Source organism: Mytilus edulis, chromosome 3 (genome assembly GCF_963676685.1).
Source record: "Mytilus edulis chromosome 3, xbMytEdul2.2, whole genome shotgun sequence".
Classification (NCBI taxonomy): domain Eukaryota; kingdom Metazoa; phylum Mollusca; class Bivalvia; order Mytilida; family Mytilidae; genus Mytilus; species Mytilus edulis.
Window position 1 is genome coordinate 72,674,280 of NC_092346.1, and position 15,625 is coordinate 72,689,904.

The following is a 15,625-nucleotide window of genomic DNA, read 5'->3' on the forward strand; positions in this document are numbered from 1 at the left end:
GTGAGGAGAATAATGAAACAATTTGTGCAATAAGTTCCTTCCCTATCATAGTAAGTGCACCTCGGGGACATTCAACTTGTTAATATACTGACTGTTAGACTTTTTGATCTGAACAATTAAATATTTTATTTAGCCTAGATTGATTTATCATTACAATCTAGTATAGATCTTTAATCAGACTTGTTTGTATCATACATGTCAATTTGTTTAGTCGAATAAGAAAATCAACCTGTTACCCCTCCAAAATTGCAGCCAAAAGAAATAAGCTAAAACTTAAGTTACATTACATCAAATATAAACATTCTGATGAGACGGTTTACTAGCACATACACAATGTATGAAATAATTGTATCACATATATATTTCTGAATAAAATTGCTGTTCCTTTGCTTCAGGATTTGAGTGTGTTTAGCGATTTTGTCTCAAGAATGCAAACACCCCATCATTCTTCAACAACAACAATAAACCCTCCCTAACTGTCATTGTATCTTCACAGGTCAGTGATAGGATACACTTGCAAGATTTAATAGTTTACTAGTATTTAATGCCAAATATTAATATCAACATTAAATGAAGGGTGTAGTGAAAGAAATGTTTTAAAAAAGAACTAGAAAGGAATGTTTGATGTTAAATGTGATAATAAGTAGTTACTTATATCTACTATAATTACCCAGATGATTTACAATATAATAAGCATGATTTATAATTGATTTACATTCTTTAGATAAGTTATTAGTAGTTATTGGTCATATTTACTTTATCTTTTATCAGTTATATTTATTTATATTGTAAACATAAATATTTATGGGTGTGTTATAATGAATGTTTCTGACTAGGAAAAAGAGTCGAAAATATAGGAAAATCTTAATACAGATATGATCAAGGATAAAAATGTAAATTTGCATATTTTTGAAGTTTATTTATCCCATAAAATTGCTAAAATCTAAAAACTTGAGATGGCCTTTTTTGGCATACACTACACAAGTTTTGTTTCTGTAAGAAACTTACTTTGTTTTAGCATAGTATTGTTCTGGTAATAACTTAAGTTTTCATGTTAAATACAATGATGAGGAAATGTAATTGCTGTCATAGTCCATTGACTTTGGAACTTTTGCTGAGTTTACATGTTAAAGTTTGTGATTAGGTCAGATTTAGGGGAATTACTTATTGTGAGTTATATTGATATTTGGTTTATAGATGTATAAGCACTAGCATGTCTCATTCTATTGAGATTATTTGGCCCAAGGTCACCCCCAATCATGGGTCATTAACCCTTGAAACTTTTGCATAGTTTACTATTAAGTTTGTATTTATGTTGGTTGAAGATGAACCACTTATGATGTATACAGTTGTACTAGCCTTGGCAGTTCTCGTGTGGACATTATTAAGAGATTTTTTTACCCTCCACTTCAGTCAGGGAATTGACTTTGAATATTTGTATAGGTTACAAATTTAAGTATTGCTATTTTGATTTCAACATTTGCATTATGTTATTAAAATTTCATTCATGTATCAATTTAAAATCAGTTCAAATTGACACTGGCACTTGTTTAACAAAAAATTAAATGGCAGCAACTAAGAAATATATATTTGACACAGCAGGCATTAGTGATAGTTACTTTGTTAGTGTAGTTCTAATTCAATATGCCCCTCTTACAGTGAAAATTTTTGGTCATTGTAGATTTTGATGAATTGATATCATATGCATAATGCATATATTGATTTCAAATGGATCTGAGTTAAGATAGATTTACAAAAAGAAAAACCAATTCAGAAGTGTTAAATTTATCTGAAGGAATTTTTAATAAATCTACAAATTATTTATTGTCTCTGTGAAACATAGAAAAAATGTCATTCAGTACATAATATTTCACCATTGAAACTATTCACATATTATGCCACATTTTCTCTGCTGAAAAATGTATTTACTGTTCATGTCAATATGTTGACTTGTTACACTTTTAGTATAATTTATTATGAAAGATGTATCATTCATTTATAATTATACATTGCTTTTTTCTTGTATTGCCTGAAAATGTTGATTGATTGAATTTTAATTATTTAAAATTGATGGGTGTTCCAGGAAATAATAAAACTAATAGTGATTAACTGAATGCCATGTAATTTGATGGACATTTTTGCTTTCTTTAATGGTGTACATTTGTCATCATTGAATGTCTGCAGGAGTAATGGTTTCTCACAAAAAAAACTTAACAGTTGACTGATTCTTTTGAAATTGTAAACAGAGAATCACTTGCAGAAAAGAAAGATCTTAGATTAATTTGAGGAATTGTGGCCCCATCCAGTTCCTTCAAAAATCTTTTAGAATGATCAAACACAGTGTTTTCTTTGGTTTGATGTACAGCTTGCCTATTTTCTTTGGTTTGATGTACAGCTTGCCTATTTTCTTTGGTTTGATGTACAGCTTGCCTTTTTTCATTAAATTTGTTGCATTTGTTTAATGTTTTTTTTTTTTTTATTATTGAAAAAAAATTCTTTCTAAAAAGCAATATTTTCTTGTGAGCTCACTAATAGATATGCCTTGTGCCCTGAAATATAAGTTTATACACTCCACTTAATTGCATAATTTTGTTATTTGCATAACTTTCATTTGCATGGAACTATTTCCTATCATCTAATGTAAAAATGAAAATCTGGATATTTGCATAGCCTGACATTTTTAATCAAATACTCAGTTTTGCTTATTGTTGAAGGTAACATAGTTCATAACATCTGCATCATTGGGTATTTGGAAGATAGTTGTCTCATTGGCTATAATACCACATCTCATTATTTAATATATACATTTTAGTTAATAATGACATCTATATACCATTTTGTATGTTAGATTGATGTTTTATCTTGACCATTGCTGTATCATACTACAGTCGACCTAGTCTTTTATTGTAACCTGGAACATCTGATTGTAATATAATACTCAATTGCTTTAATGATCAAATCCATAAATACAAAGTGTCTTTGATTTAAGAAGATGAATTGTAAATGTAATCGATTTTTTCATTATTTATGATTTATTTGCTAGATTTGAATGCATATGTATTTGTAAAGTTTGTTTTTTGCCTTACCTGTATGAATGTGATGAAGACATTTTAGGCTTTACTTTTTTAGTGAGGATGTTGTCAACATCTAATATTCCAAAATTACTTTTATTTAAGTCATCTGTAAGGATATAGTGAGATTTCTGTGTCTTCTGTCTTTTTTTTTTATTTTGCATTTATTATTTGAATGCATTTTAAAAAGTTAAATCAAGTGAAATTTGAGCAGCCAAAAAAGAAAAGATTGTGTTATTCCAATTCATTCTAAAAGTTTACCCAGGAATATTTGACATAATTCTGTTTATTTTTTTATTATTGAAAAATATATCAACTTTTAAAGTCTGGAGAGATAATATAAGTTAAACGTCCATTGTAGTAAAACACAGGGTTCAACTTCAAAGTATTAGAACACATATTTTATTTTTATTAGTATCCATATGAATACAATCACATTCAGACAATAGATATCAAGGAGAAAATAGGATAATCAACTAAGAGAATAAGAAAGAAAATAAGTTTTTAAAACTTTTTTTTTCAAACTGCTGTAACATTTCTTCAATACATATGAAACCAATACGAAATTAGAAATAATACTGTATGTTGGGGAGAAAAGTTCTACAAACCCCCATGATTAAGTAATGCCTTTAGTTATTGCCTAGTAATCTTCAAATTCCAAAGAAGGTTTACTATCATCAATGTCATGTAGGGGTAGTGTTAGGGGATACATAGCAGTTTGTGTCTTTCATCTCCTACATTGGAATTTGTCTGCTTTTGACAAGAATGTATTTAGAAAATTTAGTTGAAAAAGTATGTTTCAATATTAGAGGAAATTCATAACAACAGCTAATGAAACAATATGGTAGAATGCTTTGAATGTTATGTGTATTATTGTTAATGATATGAATAAACACTTTCATTATGATTTAAGTTGTTTTGGGTTATATTTTTAATATTTTGTTTGTTGTTTAGTATCTTGATGAAAAATATTCAATAGTTCAGGAAGAATGTTTAAAAATACCTTTGACAATGAATAAACATCTGCCACAATCAGAAAGCAGCAGTGTACATTCATGAAGTTTAGGCAACCTTGGCCCACTAAAAGTCCCTTTATCATTGATACTTTGCTGATCGATCATATAGAACAAGCACAAGACATAATTTTATGGAAGTAATAATGATTTTTGCAATCTTAGACCCACCAGCAAAGCCTCTTTCAATATGTACAGAAAATTCTTAACAAGTAGGTCATATATTTACAAAATTTAATCTTACTATGATTATTTATCAACAGTTGTCTGAATCTGTACATCCTCCAGACAATTGCACATTTCAGTCTTTCAGAGGCCAAAAGCTGACAAGACTGATGAACAAGTTCTATCTTTAAAAAGGATTATATTCGACTCTTTAAAAATGGAAGCAAAATCTTTTTATACATATCTACCGTTAACTTTAACAAGTAAAATAACAAAAAATACCAAATTCAAATCGAAAAGTTCCTTTTACAATGACAAAATCAAAAGTGCTAAAAACAAATCGAAACAACTGTCATATTCCTGAAGTAGTACAGACGTTTCCGTATGTAGAAAATGATGGATTAAATCCTGTTTTTATAACTTGCCAAACCTCACACTTGTATGACAGTCACACAAAATTCCATTATATTGTAAACAAAACAGACATAATAGGTAAAAATGTTAAAAACAGGGCTACAGCAGTCAACATTGTGTTATTATCCATCACTATATAAACATTGTCAACAACAAAAAAATGACATAGACCAATCAAATGAACTAAAATGAAAAACAAGAATAAAATGACATTCATGAGGGGGGGCAAGGGGTTTAACTGTTATGCTGTTATGGGGCAATTTAATTCTTTGTTATCTGTTATTTTGAAAATATATTTTCTGTTAGCTGTTATTGTCTTATTCTTTGTTAGCTGTTATTGGGCTTTTAGTTTTTTTGTTATCTGTTATTGTGATAATGTATTTGCTGTTAACTGTTATTGAAAATTGGAATGTTAACATTTTTTTTGACAGTCAATATTCGGTATAAATTGAAGATCATTGAACATTGGGGTCTACCACTACTAATATGTCTGTCCCGTATTCAGAGAAGGATACCATTAACATATACCCATCTCAGAAGTGAGGTCCATGACAATTCAAGTATATCCATAGGCGGATCAAGGGGGGCCTGGGGGCCCGGGCCCCCCCTTTCGTGGGAAAAATTTGGTTGATTATATAGGGAATCATTGAAGCATGACTGGAGTCCCCCCCCTTAGGTCAGTCAGCGAGCCCCCCTTCGGAAAAGTTCTGGATCCGCCACTGATATCTTATGATTATCCTTTGTAATAAATTCATTTTTTTTTATAAATGTGTATTTAGAATTATCTTAATTTTTTGTATGAGAATAATGTTCCTTGTTTCCCGTACGAAGATATTAAATTAAAACAATTCTTAATATGACAAACAGGAAAACATATGGTCAGGAATATCTGACAATGATCTCAATTAAGGACTAGGTCCTAACAACCATTTAACCTTTTATATAACATGGTACATATACTCAGCTCTGTGATTCTTTTCAAAGCAGAACCAAATGCATTGTACAATGAAAGTTCCAACCATGTACTTGGGTCCGAGGCTGCACACACCTCATTAAATGGTCATTTAGAAAAAGTCAGAATATTCAAACTCTTTTAGGTCATTTTTTTTATTAGCAACGAAGGGAGCTTCAGTCAATATATATAAACAATACACCAACGTTTCATGAGAACTGCTGAAAGCATTTTTGAGTTATTTTTGAAGACAAGAAAATACCACCTCTTTCTAATGAATAAAATCCCTTAACTCAATAACATAAAATCTAAAATTAATAAAAATCGGAAGGGAGTTTACAACAATAGATATAAACATTTCAGCAAAGTTTCACGAGAACTGCTGAAAACATTTTTTGTGTTAATGTCTGAAAACTGGAAAATCCCCCCTTTTTAATTAATAAAACCCGTTAACTCGGAAACGTAAAGTCTAAAATTTATAAAAATTGAAATTGACCTAATGTTAATAGATATAAACAATTCACCAAAATTCCTTGCTTTGTAAGTAAGTAAGTAATTTTTATTGGTTTAAATCCAAAATTACAGGATTGATACCAAGACAATACAAATTTGTTATACACAAAAATACAAACATATATATATCATAGCAATTTCATAAACATTATATGAGGAGGTGGTACCACAAAGTTATTTAGTGCTTAATAAAGCATTTCTAGAAATGTACATGTCGCTTATAAATTTTGTGAAAGCATTTTTGAGATATTATCAGAAAACTGAAAAAAACAACACACCAATTTATTGAATAAAAACCCATTACCCAGAAACTTAAAATCTAAAATTAAAAAAAAAAAAAAAAAAAAAAGGGAGCTCACGTCAATAGATATAAACAATTTCCCAAAGTTTAATGCAAATTGGTTAAAAAGTTTTTGAGTTAATGTCCGACATGTTGACAACAGACGGACAACAGTATACCATAATACGTTCCGTAAACGAGCGTATAAAAAATATTACAATATATTGAGTAGTAATTTAAACACATTCTAGATACATAAATTAATACTAAAAAACAAAGTCATAGAAAATGGAATGCATTACAAAGGATTATATTCATAATAAGAAATACTGATTTGTCAAAGACCGAATTATTTTAATATTTCATTTACTGTTATCTGTTTTTGTCCATTTTAATTCCTTGTTATCTGTTAGGAGCCAAATCAATTTGCTGTTTTGCTGTTATTGGGACCCCCTTGCCCCCCTCATTCATTTACCCCTTAAAAAGTACAATCATTGACATGAGGTAAAAAATGACATAGACAAATCAAATGAACTAAAATGAAAAACAAGAATAAAATGACATTCATTTACCCCTTAAAAAGTACAATCATTGACATGAGGTAACAGATGGTAGGTGTTTGGAAAACGGCTTAACATGGAAGGAATGCAAAGGCCTTCGATGTAAAGACAGATGACTTTAATGATTTCTGTTATCCTCCCATATTTTATTATAATAATGAAGAAAGTCTGGCTGTTAGACTACAAACGGGTTTTTTTATGAATTTGGGGTTAATTTTACTACCTTTTCACAAATTTCGTCTTTATGGATGAGACAATCCGTGAAGATAATATTGTTTAAGGACATATGGCATTACTTAAGTTACTGCTTTAAGAGTATATAGATATAGGAAGATGTGGTGTGAGTGCCAATGAGACAACTCTCCATCCAAACAACAATTCAAAAATTAAACCATTATAGGTTAAAGTACGGCCTTCAACACGGAGCCTTGGCTCACACCGAACAACAAGCTATAAAGGGCCCCAAAATAACTAGTGTAAAACCATTCAAACGGGAAAACCAACGGTCTAATCTATATAAACAAAACGAGAAACGAGAAACACGTATATATTACATAAACAAACGACAACTACTGTACATCAGATTCCTGACTTAGGACAGGTGCAAACCTGGTTTGTCGACCGAATCGTGACTAATTCAGTTTTAAGCTGAGGTGCCCTTAAACAAACAAAAATCATAGCTAAGGATGTACATGTTTATGTACCTGAACACACGGAGAGTTATATATGAGTTTCACTAGTCAACTTTATGAAGGGCAGTACTGCATACTTCACCAGTGAATTACGTGATGCTATAGGATCTCTGAGATTATAAAACTCCTGCTAATTAGTTCACTACTAGAAAGACTTGATACTTTTGAGCACAATTTGGCTAAATATATATAGTAGAATAAAAAATGAAACAAGTAAAATAACAAAACCTAGGAACTCCAATGAAAATTCAAAACGGAAAGTTTTCCAATGGCAAAATCATAAGCTTAATGCCCGTGTCACACTGTCCCGATTTTTACGCCGATGGCGACACGATTATGGAAATTTTCAAAATCGGGACTGATCGTATCCAGATCGGGCTATTCGTAGTGCCATCTTTAACCATCGTAGAACCATCGGCCACTATTTCTAGCCTTCGGGGACAACTTCGGGAAGGGTTCTAAATTTTTAAACATGTTAAAAAATCCCCGAAGGTGCGTCCGATGTTGAGGGTTCGTATTGAGTTCGTATCACCATCCTCACCATCGTAATGTCACCGGGAATGCATCTTTGAACATCGTATTGCATTCGTGTTTCCATCGTTTCCATCGGGCAGTTTTGACATTACGATGTCTGCACGAATGAATTACGAAGCTACCCGAAGGTCTTACGATGGCAACACGACTTCGTGAAGACCTCGTAATCCCGTCGTGTTTCCATCGAATAAAAGTACGAAGGCGACAAGATGGAACTACGACGGCAATAAATCCAGCTAAATGTAAGTTAATTTTCGCGCTAAAATACATTTAAGGTGCCATGCTGCGCGATATGCACTAGTCAGTCTAATACGACAGTAATGAAAATACGGATTTATTGTGTTATTAAAATTTGCTGTTACAAAATATAAGAAATTATTATAAATTAAGGAATGTATCTCCCTCATGCAAAGCTCTGATTCCTTTCACGGATCTGGCTATACTTTTTGGATCTTTTGGATTATAGCTCTTCATCTTTTATATATACTTTGGATTGCAAATATTTTGGCCACGAGCATCACTGAAGAGACATGTATTGTCGAAATGCGCATCTGGTGCAAGAAAAATTGGTACCGTTAATTTTATTAAGAAAGACGTTCACAAAACATGGAGCTCATATCATATGATTCTATGAGAACAAGAAAGGCAACAGCGTTGTTTCTATTAATCCAAATGGAACAAAAAGAGCAGCTATTACAGGCCCAGGATTTACTTTTACAAGTAAATATTTTTTTTTGTCAATTTTTCATATCAAGTAACATAATGAAAATCATAAACGCGCCTCGTACACCAACACTGCAGGTACACGTATATAGGGAAACCAACTTTTTCTTCATTGTTCTGATTTTTTATGTATCGTCTGAGTTGTTGTCACACGAATGTTTACTCCATAACCATTTTGTTTCTATATGTCATATTTTGCCGCATTTGTTGCTTTCCCCACATCCTTCCTTTTGTCTATATTATTTTGATATTCTCCTGGAAAGAGCTCTTTTTGAAGAAAAAAAGGATCAACGAACCCATTACCTTACCTTAATTTAAGATAGATCAGTAAACCTGGGCATAATTATGGGTGATTATTCAGACTATTGCACACATTTTACAGTTCAAACAAGGCAATGCCGAGCGTGGCATCCCCTCGTATGTAACATATTGTAGACAAATATGGACACTTTATTTGTACATGACACATGCAGAAAACGGTAAATTGAATTTGCATTTGATACATAAACTATTTTGTTAGAAATCAACCAAAACATTCAGTAACTGGAAATACCTTTAATATTGTCTTTAGAACCAGCAGGTAAAAAAATGAGCAACCAATTTCCTGTGTATTATGCTATTTCAAGGAGAAAAAACAAGTCCATCTGCATGACCCTGACCTTTGGCCTTGAACGTAAAAATGTCCTCTTCATCTTTCTCTCCCTGATTTTGGTGGCATTATTTGCAGACTCAGAGTCAAGTTTTACCCTTCAAGCCCAAGGTCTTCCGTCTTATGATTAAACCAGAAATTAAATGTACAATATAATATATATTCAATATTGATCAAACAATTTAAAACGCGTGATGCCTTCGGCATATAATTTAAATGCATCGTAAGCTGTACACGACGTCTTTTAGACATCGTATGGCCATCGCGCCATCGTCGTTATCCATCGTGTAGCCTTCGTGATCCATCGTGTATGATTCGGCTGAGATATGAAGCTTAAATACCCGTCTTCGGTTAACCTTCGTATGTCCATCTTTTGCTATCGTATATAATTTCGGCACCATCGTATAGACTTCGTTATTCATCGTATTTGCTTCGGTCACTTTTTGGTATTTTAACGAGATCGGGACCAACTTCGTACGAACTTACAATTTTCGCATTCGGGTGTCCATCGTATATAAAAATCGGGACAGTGTGACGCGGGCATAAACAAATGAAACGAATGGAAATCAACTGTCTTGCTCTTGACTTGGTACAGATATTTCCTTGTGAAGAAAATTGTCGATAAAACCTGGTTTTATAGCTAGCTAAACCTCTCGCTTGTATAATAGTTGCATTACCAACAATATGTAAGCAAAACAAACAAACACAAAAGAAAAAATTTCAAAAGTTTGGGTATAGTAGTCAACTCTGTGTTATAATCTTAATCACTATGAAAATAAACAACAAAGAAAAACAAAAAGCTTATGAGCAAAAATGAATGACAATTAACAAAAAAAAAAGACATAAGCACAACAACATAAAGGCGGGACTGGTTTGTGACCTTGATTTGTTTTAGTTAAATCTATGACTTTTGAACAGCGGTATACTACTATTGCCTTTATTCGTCATCCTTCTGCTCAAATAAAAGTGACGTTCTATAAAGTCCGAGTAGCAGCTGCAACTTCTTGAACACAGAGTGATTTGGGACAAAAGTTGGTATATTGCTGTTTACATGGTGGAAATTTATAATTTTAAAATTAAAATCGTCTCGTTTGACAACAGATTTGTTTCATTTTGAGGTCCCCCCCTCAAATTTTTTTTTTTAAATAATCGGCATTCCCATCGGAACCAACTACTATATATTTCTCTTCATGCCGACTTGTTCCTTGGTTCAATGGAGGTTGATTTCATACAGGAACTTCTTAGGAAGAAAGAAAAGAAGTTTACATTATTCTTTAACTTTACTTTCCGCTATATAGATGAAGTTCCCTCAATTAGAAATCAAAATTTGGTGACTATGATAACGCATCTATCCCATCTTGAGGCAAAAGATACAACATATACAGCTAAGTCTGCTTCATATTTTTACTAACATTTAGAAAGCGATAATCAAGGTCGGTTGAAAACAAAACTTTAAGACAAAAGAGATGAGTTCAGCTTCCCAATTGTTAACTTTCCATTTCTATGTAACAACATTCAAACAGCACCAGTATACGGAATGTGTATACGATATTCCAGGTCTTTCCTATCATTATTTCGTTGAAAGAGGTTTGCTTCTCACAGGGAAGCTACTATATTAAGAATTTGGTGAAATTGAAATCATCCCTTCAGGTTCTTATACCTCCCTGACGCTATCACGAGTTGGTTGACCGTTATTGAATATCTTTATCACAGCTGACGAAGTATATGTTTAAAATGTCGAAACTACAATCCCGTCTCCTTTGCTCATTTAAGTACAGATCCGGTGATAAGTCTCAATCGGTAGGAAACATTTGGAGAAAGGAGACGGGATTGTAGTTTCGACATTTTAAACATATCCGTCGTCAGCTGTGATAAAGATATTCAATAACGGTCAACCACCTACCGATTGAGACTTATCACCGGATCTGTACTTAAATGAGCAACACGACATGTGCCACATCTGAAGCAGGATCTGCTGACCCTTCCGGAGCACCTGAGATCAACCCCAGTTTTGTATGGGGTTCGTGTTGTTTCCCAGTTATTAGTTTTCTAATTATACTGCGAGTAAACAGTTTCACAGTATATGATAAAGACCTTCTTTCACTGAGGACAGTTTATTTTTATTCTAATGAACACTTTCTTTGTAGATAATACAAACAAGATGACAACGTGCTATTGTTTGTACGGATTTTTTTTTCAGGTTAGATATCCGATACAAAAAGGGAAGTCCTCAAATTAGCTGTTAAGTTTAATGTTCATTGAAGCGACTGCATGGGGAAATATGATTATCCATAATTTCATTCTTGCCAAATGATATGTTTCGTATGTGGTATTACCTTAGTGCTCATGTATTCCTAATTCTTTTACAAGACACTCTGAAGTACAATTTACAAATTTACATACACAAACATCATGATATGAAGCCTTGTCCGCAAGAACAACAAAATATTCATCGTGAAGAGATGGTCGATTTTTCACAACTTCTTTTTCTCTGAATACCGACTTTGGTAGACAATTGAAACAGTTTTTCAACTTATGGATTCGATGTTTTATCAGCAACCTGATTTAACGATAATTTTGTACCCAGTAAGGATGATTTTCGTAAAATGGGTTAACAGAAAATACTTTATTTTCTAGATAATATGTCGAAGGCCAAAACATGTAATTAGATTTAAAGAACTTTGTATAATTCGTTATCATAAATTCCCAGGAAGATGCACGTCGGTTAATTTTTATCAGGAAGTTGACAATTATCACAAGAGATCAATAGCTATTAAACGCTTAACTAAAAGGGCTATTGAAGATTGGAATTTATGAGTCAGTCATTAAAAAAAGAAAGAAAAGTGCGTTCCTAGACATTGGATTCACGAATTATCTATTATAAGTAGAACAAACGTTTCATTAAAACAAAAATGTAATATTCGTTCCAGTTGGACAAGAAAATTAGAAAGGAAAAGGAGAAGGTCCGGTAAGGTCTAATTTGGCCTAAAATTTGAAGTATATTTGATTAAATATTTTTGACATTTTTTAAACACTTTAGTGTCGTCTTCAGTCAATTCAATTAGATATGAAACAAATTTGAACTGGTTTGGTCATTACAGACGCTCAAATTCAAGCTTAGATATGAAGAATCGCTCAAATATGTCACAAAACACTACCTCTTAGATAGTTTATGTCTAAATTCACTGGGGTAAACCTGATGACCGTAACTGCATTCACGGTCATCCCAAGATGTCGGATGAAAAATTAGGTCAGTATCTGTATTGTCTGTTACAGTGTTTCTATATCATTTTCTTTACAAAGTGTCATACATTGATACGATGTAAATTTATAAAAGATTCACACAGAAATCAAATTACTACCGAAAAATGTTCAGCCGGAAACGCGAAATTCAATCGCTAAGATGTCCGTAAATCATTATCAAAATATTTTCAAAATGACCGTAACCAAGGATGACCGTGATTGGTAAACAGATGACCGTAACTTGTAAAAGATGACCGTACTTTGTAAAGAATGACTGTAATTTATAAAGGATGATCGTAACTTTTAAATGATGACCCTCAATTCTAAGAATATCCGTATTTATATTCATAGCTTTTTGTTGTGTTTGTCTCAATAGGGGCTTAGTTAGCGGATATAAACATGTTTCTTCAATTTATTTTTAAGTATTTGCCGTATTTTTAGTTCATGACAATGATAGTAAATTGCAAATTTATTGTAAACAATGAAATATTTATTGATAACGACTTTCAAATTTTAATACAAATTGACAGAGATACGACGAAAAGTTGAAGAAACAAGAATGTGTCCCTCTGAGGTGTCTCTAGTACATGCCTCATCTACACTATAATTTTCTATGTTCAGTGAACCGTTAAAATGGGAAAAAACTGTAATTTGGCATTATGATTAGAAAGATCATATCATAGAAAACATGTGTACTAAGTTTCAAGTTGATTGGACTTCAATGTCATCAAAAACCTCCTCGACCAAAAACTTTAACCTGAGATGGGACAGACGGACGAACGAGCAGACGAACGGTGGAATAAACGAACGGACGAACAAACGAACGGACGCAAAGACCATAAAACATAATGCCCATGAATGGAGCATAAAAACACTAAACAAACATATGAATACCCGGTAATTGAGCCTGTGTGTGTGGTTCCAGAGGAAGCAGATTAAAATCTTAGTTTGTCTTTATATATGAATAACATTGCTGTATATACAAATTGACAAGGTTCCCCTCAGTGGTGGATCCAAGGGGGGGTCCGGGGGTTGGAACCCCCTTTTTATTTGCCGATCAGTGCATTTGAATGGGGACCAATAGTTTGAACCCCCTTTACCCTTGGTTGGACCCCCCCTTTTTTTTAAATGGTTTAATCCGCCCCTGCCCCTTGTGATACGCTATACGCTAAAGACTATTTTAAGGATCTATTTTGCTGGAGCTCGCCTTCACTAGTTTGGTCGTAGTATTTTAAAAACCGGTTGTGTTATTTTACTTGCAAGACAAAATAGAAGACAAATCAAAGACGATATAATATCAATGGGTGTACATCCATTGGCATTTTTAAAAAAGTGCATATATTATATGTCATTACAAGAAATTCCAGAAATAAAAAAAAATCTTTTTCATGTGCATGTCTTGTTGTATGTTCATTTTAAAAATTATACCCTCTACCGTAAAAAAAGATATATATGGTGAACTTTGTATTTAAAGCACGTCTTATTTTCTCCTACCTATAGGATAATACTCTCATATAAATACGTTTTATATCAACACCATTAATCATTTGATACAAAAAAAATAGTTATACAAATACGGATATTTCTTAGAATTGACGATCATCCTTTAAAAGTTACGGTCATCATTTAGAAATTACGGTCATCCTTTACAAATTACGGTCACCCTTGTTATGAATTGCTGATTCTGTTACGGTCATCTGGATTGTGATTTACGGTCATCTTAGCGATTTTTTTAAATCGAATTTCCTGTTTCATGCACATTTCTCGGAAGTAATTTGTGATTTCCGTGTGAATCTTTTAGAAATTTACATCGTATCAATGTCTCCTTTGTAAAGAAAATGATATAGAAACACTGTAACAGACAATACAGATGCTGACCTATTTTTTCATCCCACATCTTGGGATGACCGTGAATGCAGTTACGGTCATCAGCTTTACCCCAGTGAGTATAATGAAATTTAAACCGACTGCCAAACAAATGAGAGGGTTTAGCTAACTATAAAACCAGGTTTTACCCCCCATTTTCTACATAAGAAAAGTATCAAGTCAGGAATAAGACAGTTGTTTTCCATTCATTTGATATGTTTGTGCTTTTGATTTCGCCATTTGATTATGGACTTTCCGTTTAGAATTTGCTTTGAATTTCCGGTATTTTTGTTATTTTACTTGCTGCTACTTAGACTTTGTAAATCGTCACACAAGTGTCTGGGTAGAAAGATTATGTCAAAGAACGTCTCGACCTTTTAACAAAAAAGATCATCTGAAGATACCCGGACCTTGTTGATAGATAGTCCGTATCAACTTCACAAATAATAGCTGATGGTCTTGAAGTAGTGCTTTTTTTCATTTTTATTGTGTAAATTATTAACCTTTTCTGTTAAGTCTATGTTTGGTAATATCTTTAAGGTGGAGTATGGTACTTATACATCACGCCAATGATGTGTTGTGCTGTGGTCATTTTTGTATGTTGTCTATCAATTTTGCTTCTGTGCTTTGTCTATATACCATTTTGTTTTTCTTTATTGACATTTGTCACAAGTTTGTTTTTATAGTGATTATAACACAATGTTGACTGCTGTTCTCATATTTTTGACATTTCCCATTATGAATGCTTGTTCTGTTCACACATGTTTCAGTATAATAGAATTTTGAATGTCATACAAGTGAGAGGTTAAGCTAGACAACAAGGTTCAGTCCACCATTTTCTATATAAGGAAAATGCCTGTACGAAGTCACGAATAAGACAGTTGTTTTTCATTCGTTGGATGAGTTTGAGCTATTGATTTTTGCCATTTGATAACGGAATTCCGATTTGA